The 16835-nt window shown below is 47.3% G+C and overlaps 1 protein-coding gene and 1 long non-coding RNA gene across 3 annotated transcripts in view; one reads left to right on the top strand and one right to left on the bottom strand.

The window, feature by feature from the left end:
* The window catches only part of nfic (nuclear factor I/C), a 51902-nt gene that overhangs the window by 12545 nt on the left and 22522 nt on the right, over positions 1 to 16835 (bottom strand). The gene's annotated exons all lie outside the window — the stretch shown is intronic.
* Positions 7047 to 15282, top strand: LOC119121735. Its single transcript, XR_005097750.1, has 3 exons — positions 7047 to 7056; positions 7252 to 7262; positions 15168 to 15282. It is a non-coding gene; the product is annotated as an uncharacterized LOC119121735 (long non-coding RNA).

The raw sequence follows: 16835 nt of genomic DNA, 5'->3' as shown, positions 1-16835 counted from the left end.
CTCGTGAACAAGACCCCAAGATACTTGAACTCCTCCATTTGGGGCAGGATCTCATCCCCGATCCGGAGAGGGCATTCCACCCTTTTCCGACCGAGGACCATGGACTCGGATTTGGAGGTGCTGACCCTCATCCCGACCGCTTCACACTCGGCTGCGAACCGCTCCAGTGAGAGCTGGAGATCACGGCCTGAAGAAGCCAACAGCACCACGTCATCTGCAAAAAGCAGAGACGTGATGCTGAGGTCCCCAAACCGGACCCCCTCAACGCCTCGGCTGCGCCTAGAAATTCTGTCCCTAAAAATTATGAACAGAATCGGTGACAAAGGGCAGCCTTGGCGGAGTCCAACCCTCACTGGGAACGAATCCGACTTACTGCCGGAAATGCGGACCAAACTCTGGCATCGGTGATACAAGGACCGAACCGCCTTTATCAGTTGGCTCGGCACCTCGTACTCCCGAAGCACCCTCCACAGAACCTCCCGAGGGACACGGTTGAACGCCTTCTCCAAGTCCACAAAACACATGTGGACTGGTTGGGCGAACTCCCATTCACCCTAGAGCAGGGGTCACCAACTCCGGTCCTCAAGGGCGCCGATCCAGCCTGTTTTAGATGTATCCCCCCTGCAACACACTTGATTCAAATAATCAGGATCGCTATCAGCCTTAATAGAGCTTGCTGATGAGCTGATCATTTGAATCAGGTGTGTTGTTGCAGGGCTGCACCTAAAACAGGCTGGATTGGCGCCCTTGAGGACCGGAGTTGGTGACCCCTGCCCTAGAGGATCCTGCCGAGGGTGTAAAGCTGGTCCACTGTTCCACGGCCAGGACGAAAGCCACACTGCTCCTTCTGAATCCGAGGTTCGACCTCCCGACGGACCCTCCTCTCCAGCACCCCTGAATAGACCTTACCAGGGAGGCTGAAGTGTGATTCCCCTGTAATTGGAACACACCCTCCGGTCCCCCTTCTTAAAGAGGGGAACCACCACCCCAGTCTGCCAATCCAGAGGCACCGTCCCCGATGTCCACGCAATGCTGTAGAGGCGTGTCAGCCATGACATCCCCACAACATCCAGAGCCTTTAAGAATTCCGGGCGGATCTCATGCCACCGAGGAGTTTTTTAACTACCTCAGTGACTTCGACCCCAGAGATTGGAGAGTCCGCCTCAGAGTCTCCAGGCCCTGCTTCCACAATGGAAGGCGTGTCGGTGGAATTGAGGAGGTCTTCGAAGTATTCTCCCCACCGACTCACAACATCCCAAGTCGAGGTCAGCAGCACGCCATCTCCACTGTAAACAGTGTTGACTGTGCACTGCTTCCCCCTCCTGAGACGCCGGATGGTGGACCAGAATTTCCTCGAAGCCGTCTGGAAGTCATTTTCCATGGCCTCGCCAAACTCCTCCCACGCCCGGGTTTTTGCCTCAGCAACCACCGAAGCCGCGTTCCGCTTGGCCATCCGGTACCTGTCAGCTGCCTCCGGAGTCCTGTAGGCCAAAACGGCCCGATAGGACTCCTTCTTCAGCTTGACGGCATCCCTTACCGCCGGTGTCCACCAGCGGGTTCGGGGATTGCCGCCACGACAGGCACCAACGACCTTACGGCCACAGCTCTGGTCGGCTGCCTCAACAATGGAGGCGTGGAACATGGTCCACTCGGACTCAATGTCCCCCGCCTCCCCCGGGACGTGGGAAAAGCTCTGCCGGAGGTGGGAGTTGAAGCTCTTCCTGACACGGGATTCTGACAGACGTTCCCAGCAGACCCTCACAGAGCGTTTGGGTCTGCCAGGTTGGACTGGCATCTTCCCCCACCATCGGAGCCAACCCACCACCAGGTGGTGATCAGTTGACAGCTCCGCCCCTCTCTTCGCCCGAGTGTCCAAAACACGCGGCCGCAAATCCGATGACACGACTACAAAGTCGATCATCGAACTGCGGCCTAGGGTGTCCTGGTGCCAAGTGCACACATGGACACCCTTATGCTTGAACATGGTGTTCATTATAGAAAATCCGTGTCAAGCACAGAAGTCCAACAATAGAACACCGCTCGGGTTCAGATCGGGGGGGCCGTTCCTCCCAATCACGCCCTTCCAGGTCTCACTGTCATTGCCCACGTGAGCATTGAAGTCACCCAGTAGAACGATGGAGTCCCCAGAAGGAGCGCTCTCCAGCACTTCCTCCAGGGACTCCAAGAAGGGTGGGTACTCTGAGCAGCCGTTTGGTGCATAGACACAAACAACAGTCAGGACCCGTCCCCCCACCCGAAGGCGGAGGGAGGCTACCCTCTCGTTCACCGGGGTGAACCCAAATGTGCAGGCGCCCAGCAGGGGGGCAATAAGTATGCCCACACCTGCTCGACGCCTCTCACCGTGGGCAACTCCAGAGTGGAAGAGAGTCCAGCCCCTCTCGAGAGGGCTTGTACCAGAGCCCAAACTATGTCTAGTCGGAACTTTTCTGCCTCACACACCAGCTTGGGCTCCTTTCCAGCCAGAGAGGTGACATTCCATGTCCCTAGAGCCAGCCTCTGCAGCCGGGGATCGGACCGCCAAGGTCCCCGCCTTTGGCCGCCGCCAAGCTCACTTTGCACCCGACCCCTTTGGCCCCTCCCATAGGTGGTGAGCCCATGGGAAAGGGGACCAACGTTTTCTTTTCGGGTTATGCCCGGCCGGGCCCCATGGGCGAAGGCCCAGCCACCAGGCGCTCGCCTTCGAGCCCCACCTCCAGGCCTGGCTCCAGAGGGGGGCCCCGGTGACCCGCGCCCGGGCGAGGGAAAACTAGATCCAATTTTCTTAATCGTCATAAGGGGTTTTGTGAGCCGTGCTTTGTCTGGCCCCTCACCTAGGACCCTTTTGCCATGGTTGACCCTACCAGGGGCATGAAGCCCCAGACAACATGGCTCCTAGGATCATAGGGGCACGCAAACCCCTCCACCACGGTAAGGTGACGACTCACGGAGGGGATGGGATGGTTTTACAGTTGGGACCAAATGGTTTTACAGTTGGGACCAAATTGATTAAAATGGGGAACTGGCAGAGCAAAAATGATATCCAGGATACACTCAAATGTAAAGATTGGAAAATAATTGAAAGACAGGATCCTGATCGAATTAAAAATCTAGATAAACGGATCAAAAAATAATAATTGAGGGAGAACTAGAAGAAGTACAAGAGCGGGAGGAGAAAACACAGGCTACAAATTCAAAACAAAAGATCATAGAGAAGTTGTATCCGCAAATACATGACACACACAAAATTGAGGAATCCCCTCCTCCTTATGGGTTGACAGACATAGCCACTAGGCAGAAAAGCCCGCTAGAAATGGATAGGTCAAAGAAAATGGGAGCAGACTATCGATTGAGACCTAAAAACAAAATTTTGCTTTCAGCCCCATTCGCTGAAGACACGAATATTGAAGATTCAGAATTAACTCCAAACATGCCACTATATCCAATGATACAAGTGGCCAACCCAAATTATGATCCAGGTAATGAACAAATTCACCCGAGGGTGGTAATGGTCGACAGAACATGGACAATAGAGGAGATAAGAAAGGGGGAAGGGCTGATTAACCAGGTACGCAACAGATATAGAATGAGAGCAAACTATACAGAGATAGGGAGAACAAAGCAAAATGATAATGAAACTTTTGATGAATACTAGGGATGCACCGAAATAAAAATTCTTGGCCGAAACCGAAAACCAAAAATGAGGAAACCAAGGCCGAAAACCGAAACACCGAAAGAAATGATTATGTCAGTTATTAGAACCACAGCATTTATGGCTACATGTGTACTAACCTCACTAAAATCAAGGCATTGCAATAAACCAGTTACAAAAGTATGAAAATATTTATTTAGCACTGACATTACAACAATGCACAATATAAATTAAAATTCAAAAATAAAATAAAAATAAAATGTTTAACTTGACCCCACTCATGTGTACATTAAATAATAATTTACAGGCTTATAACTGACTGGCCTGCTAAAAGACTGTAAAATTAAATATGTTCTCTTGGCAGAATCACTGGAGAACTTTCTTGCCTTTTCAAAAACGTCCGCCACAGACGGAGTGGGCGTGCTCGGTGTCAGTTTCCTTTTCTGTGTCGCCTTCTTCTCATATTCAGAATGGCGATCGGGATGTTTGGATTTCAGGTGATGAATTAAACCCGACGTGGAGAAACTTTTTGCAGATGCACCCCCTCTTGAAATTTCCGCATTGCATGTTTTGCAAATCGCTATCCGTGGGTCTTTCTCTGAGATAGTGAAATCAGTCCACACCGCGGACATGCTGGCTCTTATCCCGTTTTCCCGCGTGCTGGTTGCGCTGTTTGCTCACGTCATCACAAGTTTCGGCCGTGTTGTTTCGGTGATTTAGGTCTTTCGGCCAAAAACCGAAAATGCACTTTTGGGTCATTTTCGGCCGAAAGTTTTCGGTGGCCGAATTTTCGGTGCATCCCTAATGAATACGTATCGAGTGCGCATGACAGGAGTATTTAAAATACACAGTGGACTGGTAGAAGATAATGCACCCCAAGGTGCTTATCAGCAACGATTAAAAAATGCTATCCACGTAGGGTCCAAGCCAGCAATACAAATTAGGGTGACCAAAAATTATATCGGAATGAACACTGGAACTTTGGAGGAATACATAAATCATGCCCTCCATGCCAAAAAAGTAGTCAAAGACAAACAAAAACAAGTGAAGGCAACAAAAGACACTTTTTTGATAGATCAGGATAGTGACACTTTTTACCAAAATACAGGCAGAGGGTGGAAAAGCAAAAGAGGACGAGGAGGATCAAATAGAGGAGGCTCCAAGGGCCACGGGAGAGGATTTGTACCTTATAGTGAACAAGAATGTTGGAATTGCGGAGAAAAGGGCCACTTGGCACACAATTGTCCAGATAAACAAAAACAATTATGACTAGTACAAGATCAAAATAAATCAGATTCTCATGTAACAAAGTGGGAACCTGACTGCCAAGATGAAATGGAGATTAGCCTAAATATACAGGAGATATTTGCATGAGACAAAAAAGAGCCAGAGATCAAATTATGTGTGCACACTGAAGTTAAAATTTGCTAAATAAATGGAAAAGAATTACAAATAGCTTCTAAAAGTGAAATAGAGAATAAATCAGAAAAGTAAGACGAACAAGAAGGTGTGTTCTTAGTGGGATCTATGTGGTCTTATATGTTGTGCGTCATCCTTTTGTGCTGGTGTGTGCGTGCGTGTGCGCGCAGAGGATCCTCATGAATGGGTGTGTATATGAGTGTGAGTGAGATGTGTGTTCTATGAAAGAAATCAGTCATGAAGAATGTTCAGGAGGCTGTTGAGCAATAATAGGGAAATTGAGAAGTGGACGATGGTGTGTTTAAGTTGGTTAGAGAAACTAAGACGAGCAAGGTGTGTGCAACAGAGAAAATAAGGCGTGTGTGGCAGAAAGTTACTAGAACGGTGGCTTGATAGGATGAGAATAAGAGACAACAAATGTTGTGTAGAAGACATTGAAAGATGTCGAATGTGAACATGACGAAGGGCGCAACAGCAAAGTTGGCCTGCCCTTTGAGAGGGTGAGACTGATGAGCGTGCCTGCACTCGCGCGTAGTCGCGGGTCTGGGCTGTGCGCGTGGGCCTGTGCTATGCTCGTGCGGGCGGTGGGCCGGCATCATGATTGTTGCAGGAAATGGCCAGCCTGTGACCAATCAACATTGATGCCGCGCCCCCCCCTCGCGCGGGGGGTGCTATGGCTGCGTGCGGGGCAGGGACAGTGTGAGTTTCTCAGAGAATGTTTGAAGCAGAGTGATGCTTAAGGAAGATGCATGAAGGATAAAAGGCACTGATGAGATAAAAAAGAAAAAAGAAAAAGGTATAATCATAACGTCAAAATAGAGGATGACGTTTGCGCAGCGTTGTTTGTTGGTATTGTTTGTGAGCTGTGTCTCTACTGTAAGTTTTTGTGTTGTCTGTGTGCTGTCAGTCTTATGTGTTAAAAGGATGAAATTGGCTAATGTAGGTGCACAAAAGAATTTGCTAGACTGTAGTCTATCTGATTTGTGTGTCTGACTCCCTTCCCACGAGCTGCCCCTGTGCCTCTCCGCCGACAGCGTGAGGAGGACGCTTGCCGCTATCGACATCCGTAAGGCGGCGGGCCCGGACAACATCCCGGGTCGGGCGCTGAAGGACTGCGCTGGTGAGCTGACGGGTGTCTTCACGGACATCTTTAACACTTCCCTGCAGCAGGCCATCGTCCCGTCGAGTTTCAAAGCAGCCACCATCGTACCTGTGCCGAAGAAGCCTGCTCCGTCCTGCTTCAATGACTACCGCCCCGTGGCACTTACGCCCATCGTCATGAAGTGCTTTGAGCGGCTTGTCTTGGAGCACATCCGATCAGTTCTCCCTCCCACCATTGACCCCTTCCAGTTTGCGTACCGAGCCAAACGGTCCTCTGAGGATGCCATCTGCTCTGCCCTCCACTCGGCCCTCACCCACCTGGAGGGGAAGGACTCGTATGTGAGGTTGCTGTTTGTGGACTTCAGTTCTGCCTTCAACACCATTGTGCCGCAGCGTCTCATCAGCAAACTTGACAAGCTGGGCCTCAGTACCGGCCTCTGCAACTGGCTACTGGACTTCCTCTGTCAGAGGCCACAGGTGGTACGTGTTGGCGACAAGATCTCCGCCAGCATCACGCTGAGCACAGGGGCCCCCCAAGGCTGCGTGCTCAGTCCGCTGCTCTTCACCCTCCTGACGCATGACTGCGCTGCCACCTGCAGCGGCAACCGCATAGTGAAGTTTGCTGACGACACGACTCTGGTGGGTCTCATCACCAAGGGAGACGAGACTCAATACAGGCTGGAGGTTGACCTTCTGACCGCGTGGTGCAGGGACAACAACCTCCTGCTGAACGTCGACAAGACCAAGGAGATTGTCGTTGACTTCCGGAAGGGTCACGCCCAACACCTGCCGCTGACCATCGACGGTGCTGTGGTGGAGAGAGTGAGCAGCGCCAGGTTCCTGGGGGTGCACATCAGTGAGGATCTCTCCTGGTCCACCAACACCGCGTCGCTGGCGAAGAAGGCCCAGCGCCGCCTGTACTTCCTTCGGAAACTCAGGCGAGCGGGGACTCCTCCGGCCGTCATGACTACTTTTTACCGCGGCACCATTGAGAGCGTCCTCTCCAGCTGTATTGCTGTCTGGGGTGGCAGCTGCACTGACCAAGACTTGAAGGCCCTGCAGCGCATTGTGAAAACGGCTAGTAAGACTATTGGTGCTTCTCTCCCCTCCTTGAAGGACATTTACACCTCCCATCTCACTCGCAAGGCGACCAAGATTGTGAGTGATGTGAGTCACCCCGCTCACTCTTTGTTTGAACTTCTGCCCTCTGGGAGGCGGTACAGGAGCCTGCGCTCCCGCACCACCAGACTTTCCAACAGCTTCGTACTCCAGGCTGTTAGGATCCTGAACTCGCTCCCCCTTTCAGCGTAGCGTCCTGTTCTTGCTGTATGCTCACTGGCTTGGTTTTGCCCCTCATATTCAATGGGTTATTGGTCTGTTTTTATTCATCGCTCGTTTTATTTTATTTATTATTTATTTCTTCTTGTTTTTGTTTTGTGTCGCCTACTTGTATGTCTCGTCACCGTGGGATGGAGGAAACGGAATTTCGGTTTCTTTGTGTGTCTTGACATATGAAGGGATTGACAATAAAGCTGACTTTGACTTTTGACTTTGACTTCATAAGACCAAGTGGGGTTGTTATGATGCGTCTAGTCTAGTGTGTTGGTGGAGTGCCCAGTGCATGTCACTTCTCACTGTCAACCCTCACCGCTGGCTAGCAGTATGCGAACGGGAGAGCCGAGTGTGTAAGTCTCTCCCTGCCAGTACATAGCCTCTCTAACAGCAAGCCCTATGTCGTGCCTCCACGCGGCGACACATGGTAACTGGGTACAACACGGACCCAGGCTAAACTACAAGGGACTCGGAGGAGGTTTGGCCCCTAGACGTGCGGCACGCAGGCCCACCGGTGTGTGGACACGCCCTGGTGCCCACGAACCAGCCCCCAACTATGGGTTAAATAGTGCCACTGCCCAGTGGGCTCCTCGGGAGAGGAATGGGCTAAGGGAGTCAACCCCTACAGAAAATCAATTTCCCCTTGGGTTGGTGTCAGGAAGGGCATCCGGCTGTAAAAAGTTTTGCTCCAATAATGTTCTCAGTATAGGACTCTCAACCACGAGATGGCCATGGACCGTCCTCGGTGGAAGAAAGCCATATTGAGAATCCAGTCCAACCCAGCGGCGCCTGGAAAGCGGACTTTAAACCGATGATGATGATGATGTAGTCCAGTGGTTCCCAAAGTGGGCGGTACCGCCCCCCTGGGGGCGGTGGAAAGATCTGGGGGGGCGGTGAGGAAGAAAGGGGCGGTAGGGGGGCGGCAGTCGATTTGTACACAACACGCCGCTCTGGCCCAGTCAGATCCGACAGCATAGACTACAAAAGCAAAAGCTCAGGTTTGTAATTTCAAGCTTGTAATGTTCAGAATTTTATCTTATAATAAAAACCGCATTCTGGCGGTCAACATCATCTTGAGTTCAAGTCAACATGAAATCGGGGACTCGCCAGAAAGCGCCGTGTTGTGTTGTGTTGAGCTGGTTAGGGCAGTGGTCCCCAACCACCGGGCCGCGGACCGGTACCGGTCCGTGGGTCACTTGGTACCGGGCCGCCAAGCCGCACAGAATTTTTTTTTATCGACGATCAATTAATTCAGGTCAAGACACTCGTCCCGGTCACGTGACATGTTTCCCCAGTCGAGCCCGCAAAGCTAATATGTGGCGACAGGCTAACTAACCAGGCAGTGAAGCATTCAAAACTGCTTCAACACATGGAGACCAAGCATCCTGCAATAAAAGACAAACCTTAAATCACTTCGGGTGTCATTGTCTCCGATTACGTCTAGATGGGACCGGCTCGTTTCTGAGAAACAAACTCAGTGCTCCCACTAATTCAACGTAATGGTAATGATATTATAAATGTATTATTTATTTATTTATATAAATGTATTATTTATTTATATAAATGCCGGTCCTTGGGGGGGGGGCGCTAGGAATTCACTGGGGAGCCAAAGGGGGCGCCAGCCTGCAAAAGTTTGGGAACCACTGATGTAGTCTATCTGATTTGCACCGCAAAACAAAAGCAATTTTGAAAAAAAAAAAGAAGAGAAGAAAGGCAAGCAATTTTTTGTGGGCAGAAACTGGTCCACACTGCATTAATGCCTAGCCCTGATGAAACAAAATTTGAGAGATGGAAAGAACTTGCTTTCTGGAATCGGATGAAGCAAAATTATGAAATAACGACATTTCAAAGCTAAATTTAGAAGAAATAGTCGATTGGTTGTGTCAAGACTACACAAGTTTTTACATTTGAGAATAAGAATACCGTTTTTTCCGTGTATAATACGCAAAATTTAACTAATTTATTGTCCTAAAATCTGGGGTGCGCATTATACATGGGTACAATTTTTTTTAAATTTTTTTTAAAAAAAAAATTTTAAATTTTTTTTTTTTTTTTTAAGAAAATCATGGTACTGGTACGAGTATTGATTTATGTATTGTTCTCTTCTTGTCATGTTGTGAAAGAATGTGGGTTGAATAAATACCGAAAGAACAATAGTGTGTTTGTACTGTGCTCTGGTCATTTCGTCAAAGAAGGGATAATAGTCCTCTTCTCTTCTTGACTGACAATGAATGTGATAGTTTAATACAATCAGCAAATAACAAAATGCGTATTACAGGTAATATTTTATTTCACAACACTTTGCCTTGTTCCTTTCGTCTCTGCTGTTCACTTCAAACACGCTCCATACGAACGCAATGCTCTCGTATCAGACGCTTGCTCGATCACCTGCTCGTTTGCTGTCACAATGTACCCTACACAAATCCGAAACATTTGTTGCGGCTCCGAGTCACGACGAGGGGCAAGTTTTGGTTTCCAAGGGTGTTATTATTCCTCTTCAACGTCTCTCCCATACAGAGCCGCCTTTTTCACATGTCCGCACGTCACTTTCCTCTCTTTTCATCTGATCGCGGTGGTGCCTTTACGGGCAGTCGGAGAAATCAACGCCAACAAAAAAAATACATCCAGCCTAGTTAAGACCATACCAAAGACTATAAAAATGGGACCCATTGCCTCCCTGCGTGTGTGACGATCATTGGGACTTAAAAAAAAAAAAAAGAAAAAAAAAAAAAAAAAAAAAAAAAATTGGGTGCGTATTGTACATGGGTACAGGCTTTTTTCCAGCATCAACATGCCATTGTTAGGGTGCGTATTATACATGGGGGCGTATTATACACGGAAAAAAACGGTAATTTTGGCGACGAAATCTCCGCCAGCATCACGCTGAGCACGAGGGCCCCCCAAGGCTGCGTGCTCAGTCCGCTGCTCTTCACCCTGCTGACGCATGACTGCGCTGCAACCTACAGCAACAACCGCATAGTGAAATTTGCTGACGACACGACTCTGGTGGGTCTCATCACCGAGGGCGATGAGACTCAATACAGGTTGGAGGTTGACCTTCTGACCACAACCGGTTACACACGCAGAACGTGTGCATTGGGACAAAATGTCTAATCATTTGCTAGCTGAGTCGCTCCCCATTCGGGGAGGCCATCCATTTACTTGCTAAGCTAGTTGTGGAAGCAGTCCAATTGCCACGAAAAGTAGCTATATGCACGTGTGCAGTGCACACACACGAGACTGATAAGGTGTCAAGAGGTAACAAGCTTGCAGACAGAACCGCAAAACTGCAGCGCAAAAGACACTTCAAATTTTATACACGCAAGAAGCAGATTAAATCACTGACACATTTTTAAAGATGTGCAGCGACAAAGTCCATAGACTGAAATTCAATTATGGACGAAAAGAGGGGCAAGAGTAGAGAATGGCATCTATAAATGACCAGAAGACAGACCTATCTTACCAAAGAACCTATCCAAATGGGCAGCAATATTGAGCCATAGTGCGTGTCACATGGCTCAAGAGGAGGGATAGTGGGGCAGGTCAGTCAGCTTTATACAACATACGGATTTGATTCATATTCAAAACATTTTCAAAACAATTTTTTTTTTGTAGAGCTTGTTTAACATGCGCTAAACACAATCCACAGGGTTATACTGCCTGGTCATAATAGATGCATTCTCAAAATGGTTTGAATTGGTTTCAACAAAAACACTGAATGCCTTAACAGTGGCAAAAACGTTATGTGAAGAAATAATACCGAGATATGGGATTTCGGAGATAAATTCTCATGATAATGGGGGACACTTTGTAAATCAAGTAATGAGGAGAATAAGCACAATGTTCCATAAAGACTTTAAAATCATTGTGCACGCCGAAGTGCAGGATTAGTATAAAGTGTGAAGAAGTGCATGGAAGAAACTGGAAGATAATGGACAAAATGTTTAGACCTGGTCAAACTGTACATAAATATTACAAGTACTGTGGGTTTAACCCCGTGTGAAAAATTGTTTGGGCGACAATATAGATTACCATGTTTTAAAACCAAGTGGGAAACTAAGGATGATTAAAATTTGGCAGATTACATGAAAAAAATATTTTAAAGGCAAAAAGAACAAAGCACGTTCTCATTAAGAGCATTGAAAACGAAACACTGGTGTTCTTCCAAGGGGGAAGGGCCACATTGAATATTGATAATTACATCAACTGGCATTAAAATAGCAGAAAGGTCAGTTGAGGTAGTCCTAGCAAATTACAAAAGGGTCATTTCTTTTGAGGTAACGTTCAATCGGAAAAAGTGACCTTACCTCTTAGAGAAATGCCGGGAACAAGAAAATGGAACAATGACGTTATTGCATGTTGGGTGGCTATCTTTGTTGCCATTTTGTTAACTTCAGCAATATGGTATTTGTGGGAACTAAGTCATAATGAGTAGGAGAGAAATGAGTGAGCAACTTATATAGATCACTCCCAAAACATTATGCTGCATTGTAGCAATTTAAAAGATCAATTTGACCTTTGCAGGATGATCTGCTGTGTCGGATCTGGACTGCCATGAAGGTATGATGTTTATATGTGTACTTTGTCAACAACCGCTGTAGATGTTAAAGAATGGGATGAATATATCTAGAATTAATGTGGATAATTTGTTTCAGGTAACTGAAAAATGAAACAATTCATTGCTAATGGCAAAACAAGCTGCAAAGACAGAAACAATTAATTTAATGTCATATGTATGGGTTTGCGACCGATCCTTTATGTTGTACCGTTGCCATTGACCAAAGATTGTGTGAAATCTGTCACGTCTACTGGATTGTGAAATGTGTGACAGAGCATTCTATATAATATCCATTAAGGAAAAAAAAAAAAAAAGAAGCCATTGCTTTCAGAGAATGTAGTCAAGCGAAATTGTATATGTATCAACATGCCAAGATCTGGGAAAAAAGCTGGTAAAAACCAAAACATCTTTAAATTTGAGAGGTGATGATGATCTGACCGAAATTGATGCAATTGGAGTCCCTAGAGGAGTTCCTGATTAATAAGAATTAATTAACCAAATTGCAACGGGATGGGAGTCCTCCATTTGCTGCTGGTGAGCGATGAACAAGAACGGAGACAGGATAAATTACATCCATTACAACATGCAGAAATTGGGAAAACGGACACAAGCAGGGCTTGAGGCAGTGCACGAACAGCTAGCCATGCCTTCCCTAATGTCCATCCAGAACCGAGATGTTCTTGTTATGTTGTTGTCTGAGAAAGGAGGGGTCTGCGCAATGTTCGGAGAACAATGCTGCACCTTCATCCAGAACGACACCGCCCCTGATGGGAGCCTGACGGAGGCGATTGCAGGCCTGCAATCCCTCAAAACGAGGATGAAAGAGCACGACAAGTGGATGACTGCTTTTGGGAAGTATAAAGCCTTTGTGTCCTCAATTTTACCATCAGTTGCAGTGTTTGCTGCTATGCTCACCTTGTATGGATGTTGCATACCGTGTCTTCGTGCTCTGTTTAATCGTCTCATCGCTACAGTAATATCGCCCATGGATTACGAGATTGCTCAGATGTACCTAATGTCTGAGCGGCAACATGATGATGTTGATGGCAAAAAAAACCTGCATCTGTGTTACCAGACTTTTTCCCCGATCCACGCGATTCTGAATGATGACGACGCGACATTTATCCTTTGATAAAACATATTTGTTTTCATAAGTGTGATCCGACAACTGAAAATCGAGAGAAGTGGTTGTTTACGGTGATGTGAGGATTTGAGCAAACAGGCGTGTGATAAACAGGCGGAAAATGTTAGAATAATTTGTTTTGCAGAAGCGCTGGTCGGCCTGAACCGGAGGTCTCATGGCGGGAAATGTTAGAATAATTTGTTTTGCAGAAGCGCTGGTCGGCCTTTGTTCTTTGTTTAGTTCAAGAGAAGTTCTTTCTCTTTTATACCTTGTAGTTTCTATTCATGAATTGTTGTTGACCGACCGGAACAGTTTTTAAGTTATCCCATATTTACTCAATGTTTGTTTAAGTAGACTTCATGCAAGTTATCTCACATCTACGTACATAACGTTTGTTGGAGTGTATACACGAGAGGTATCTGATTATTTACTCATTATTATTATTGTGTGAAACGTAGCAAGAAAGTCAAGAGCAGGGGTTCTTAACCTTCGAATGATTCCAGACCCCCAATGGATTGTCCAATATGGTACCATACCCCCTTCACTTGACTGTTGAAATAATTATTAACCCTAACCCTAAAAAGAAGAGCAAGAAAGAAGAAAGAAGAGCTTTTGACCTCATAATTACTTGCCTTATTATTCCTTCTGTGTTAATATTTTCCTTAGGGGAGGATGGGTGTGTTGTGGTGTAGTGAGTGTGATGCAGGACAAAATAACTGCTGTGGTGTGGGAGTGAGGCGTGAATATGAATGTTGTGGGCGAGGGGGCGGACGGCTTTTTGACGCTACAGCGATGTTGTGGTCAGTTATGCTGCTTGTGGTCCCGCCAGAGCTCAGCTGATGGCCACAACACCCACTGCCTGTGCTGTCAGTGCTGCCAACTCTACAGATTAATCGTTAGGTCTGCAGATTTTTACGTTCATTTGAGATTGTCAGATTTTAACTACTTACAAGCATAACGACAGTGAACAAGAACATAAGCATAACTAAAAAAATAATAACCTGTGAACAATAATAGGTACAAAATAGAAGAAAATAACGAGAGATACTAAAAAAATACCTGATTACGAGAGATCGAGTCCCATACCCCCAGCATTTGGGTCCCATACCCGCAAGGGGTATGGATACCCCCGGTTAAGAACCCCTGGTCTAGAGCATTGTTTTACAGGGACACGGCATCCAGGTTTGGAGATCGCAGCCGAGAACGAGGCTGCCAACCACCTAAGAACAGACTCTGCAATCCTGGGGTCACGGATCGGCCAAGGCCATGCGGCCTCGCACCACACAACATTATTAGTTAGCTAAACAGCGTTGCTACAGTCACAATCTCCCCTCCCTTTAGTGTAGCAACGCTGCTTGTAACCAGGGCAACCTATAATATAATCTCTTCCAAGATGGCGGCGCCCCAGTTGGCCGCGGCCGCGACGGCGCTCAACAACCGACGAGTATTTTCACAAAATATGTCGCCTAGGACACTACAAACAACACAAAGTTTAGTTTATCCATCCAGTAGATTAGTGTATGATCGCCAGCGCCTGCTGGAGGTACGGTCATCAAGTGTTTTCGGACTCGTAGCCACAACTACCCTAGTCTGTTTACGTAGCCTCGGAGTGCTTAGGGCGCTAGCCCCAGAAGCTCACGATGCAGCGGGCTCGCCGGGCAGCACACGCCGGAGGAGGAGTAAGCGTAGGCGGTGTGACCGGCGGCGAAAGCGCGGCTGTCGAGGTGGGCTAACGGCTAAGCTTAAAGCTAACCCCTACAAACCGCCGCTTCCATCCATCTTCCTCTCCAACGTCCGCTCACTGGATAATAAAATGGACCATCTACAACTGGAACTCTCTTCAAAGAGGGAGGTTAGAAACTGCTGCGCTTTCATCCTGACGGAGACATGGCTGAACTCATCAATACCGGACAAGGCCGTTAGCCTGGAGGGGCTCGCTACATTCCGCGCCGACAGAAACAGCGAGCTAAGCGGTAAATCCCGAGGAGGTGGGCTGTGTGTCTACATCAGTGCTTCTCAATTATTTTCTGTTACGCCCCCCCCCTAGCAAGAAGAAAACTATTCGCGCCCCCCACTCCCCACCGTGACTATCCATCTCTGCATAACATTTTATCCTAATTAACATTAAAGAAAAAAAGAAAGACATATGGTCAAACTTACAAAGAATAACTTTATCAAATCGTGTTTAAAGTCTGCAACAGAAAAGATTTTAAGTGCATCAATGCCTGAAATTAAGAATAAATAAATCCTTGTTTAAACTGTAAACATGTTTGACCAACTAATTGCACCATTGCAAAATTAAATCAAATCAATAAAAAACGTACATAAGCAATAAACAGACAGTCTTTGTTGCTGTCAGTTGCTTCATCAAACTGTAAGGCAAAACGTTTGTCTTTGAGTTTATCTACCAGCTGTTCTTGAAGATCGTTAGCGATGTCATCTATATGTCTGGCGACAGTGTCATTGGACAGAGGGATAGTTTTTAGTTTTGCTGCACTGGCGTCGTCCAGCATGACAGAGACCATGTCTAATGCTGCAGGCAGTATTAGCTCCTCTGCTATGGTGTGGGGCTTTTTGCACTGCGCGATTTGGTACGCCACCTTATATGATGCTAACAGCGCTCGATGGTTTACTGAAGTAGCCTTCACAAAACGGGATGACTTTTGGCCATATTCAGCACGTTTTCGCTGAAAAAACTCAAGTGGCTTATCGGCGTGATCGGGGTGTAACGTATTTAAGTGACGCGCCAATTTATTTGGCTTCATGCTGTCCGCTGCGAGCATTTTTAGACACAGCAGACACATCGGTCTTTCCTCTTCTCCAACTGTACTCACAGTGAAGCCAAGCGCTAAATACGCTTCGTCGTATTTCCTCGTCTTAGCTTTCGGCTGACTTTCTTTTGTTTCATTATCTTTGTTTCTCTCCGCTTTTCTTTTCATCCCTGTTAAAAACTGTTTCATGTTGGTGGTTATGTTGAATAACGGAGGCTATAGACGGGACGCAGTCGGAGCTTTCTGTTGACTGAACACTGCTAACCAAGGCAAACCTGTTGTCTTGTAAGTCGTAAAATGTTGCACTGTCGCAAACGTGACAGAAGTAACAATGAGAGCGCCACTGCCGCCTACTGTAGTAAATGCGCAATTACACTTTATTCTAGTACTGCCAAAAAAAAAGCCTGTTCCCCAGGGTCACACGCGCCCCCCCAGGTATTGCACCGCGCCCCCCTTGGGGGGGCGCGCCCCACTATTTGAGAAGCACTGGTCTACATCAACAACAACTGGTGCAAAAATGCTAGATCTGTCGCCAGCTTCTGCTCTTCGGACATCGAGCTTTTGACTGTTAACTGCAGACCCTTCTACCTGCCCAGAGAGTTTACTGTTGTTAGCATCACGGCTGTGTATGTGCCTCCTAGCGCTAATACTAAAGAGGCCATGAGTGTTCTCTATCAGACAATCAGTGAGCTGCAATCCACGCACACAGAGGGTGTTTTCATCATTGCTGGGGACTTCAACCAGGCCAACATGAAGACTATTCTCCCTCATTTTTACCAACACGTGGATTTTCCAACTCGGGGAGAGAACACTCTGGACTTGGTTTACACCAATATAAAGGATGCATTCAGAGCAGCCCCCCGCCCCCACCTCGGCTCTTCA

The sequence above is a fragment of the Syngnathus acus genome, chromosome 4, assembly GCF_901709675.1.
Source record: "Syngnathus acus chromosome 4, fSynAcu1.2, whole genome shotgun sequence".
Taxonomy (NCBI): domain Eukaryota; kingdom Metazoa; phylum Chordata; class Actinopteri; order Syngnathiformes; family Syngnathidae; genus Syngnathus; species Syngnathus acus.
Note: the sequence above shows the minus strand (reverse complement) of the source record. Positions and strands in the feature narration are given on the sequence as shown.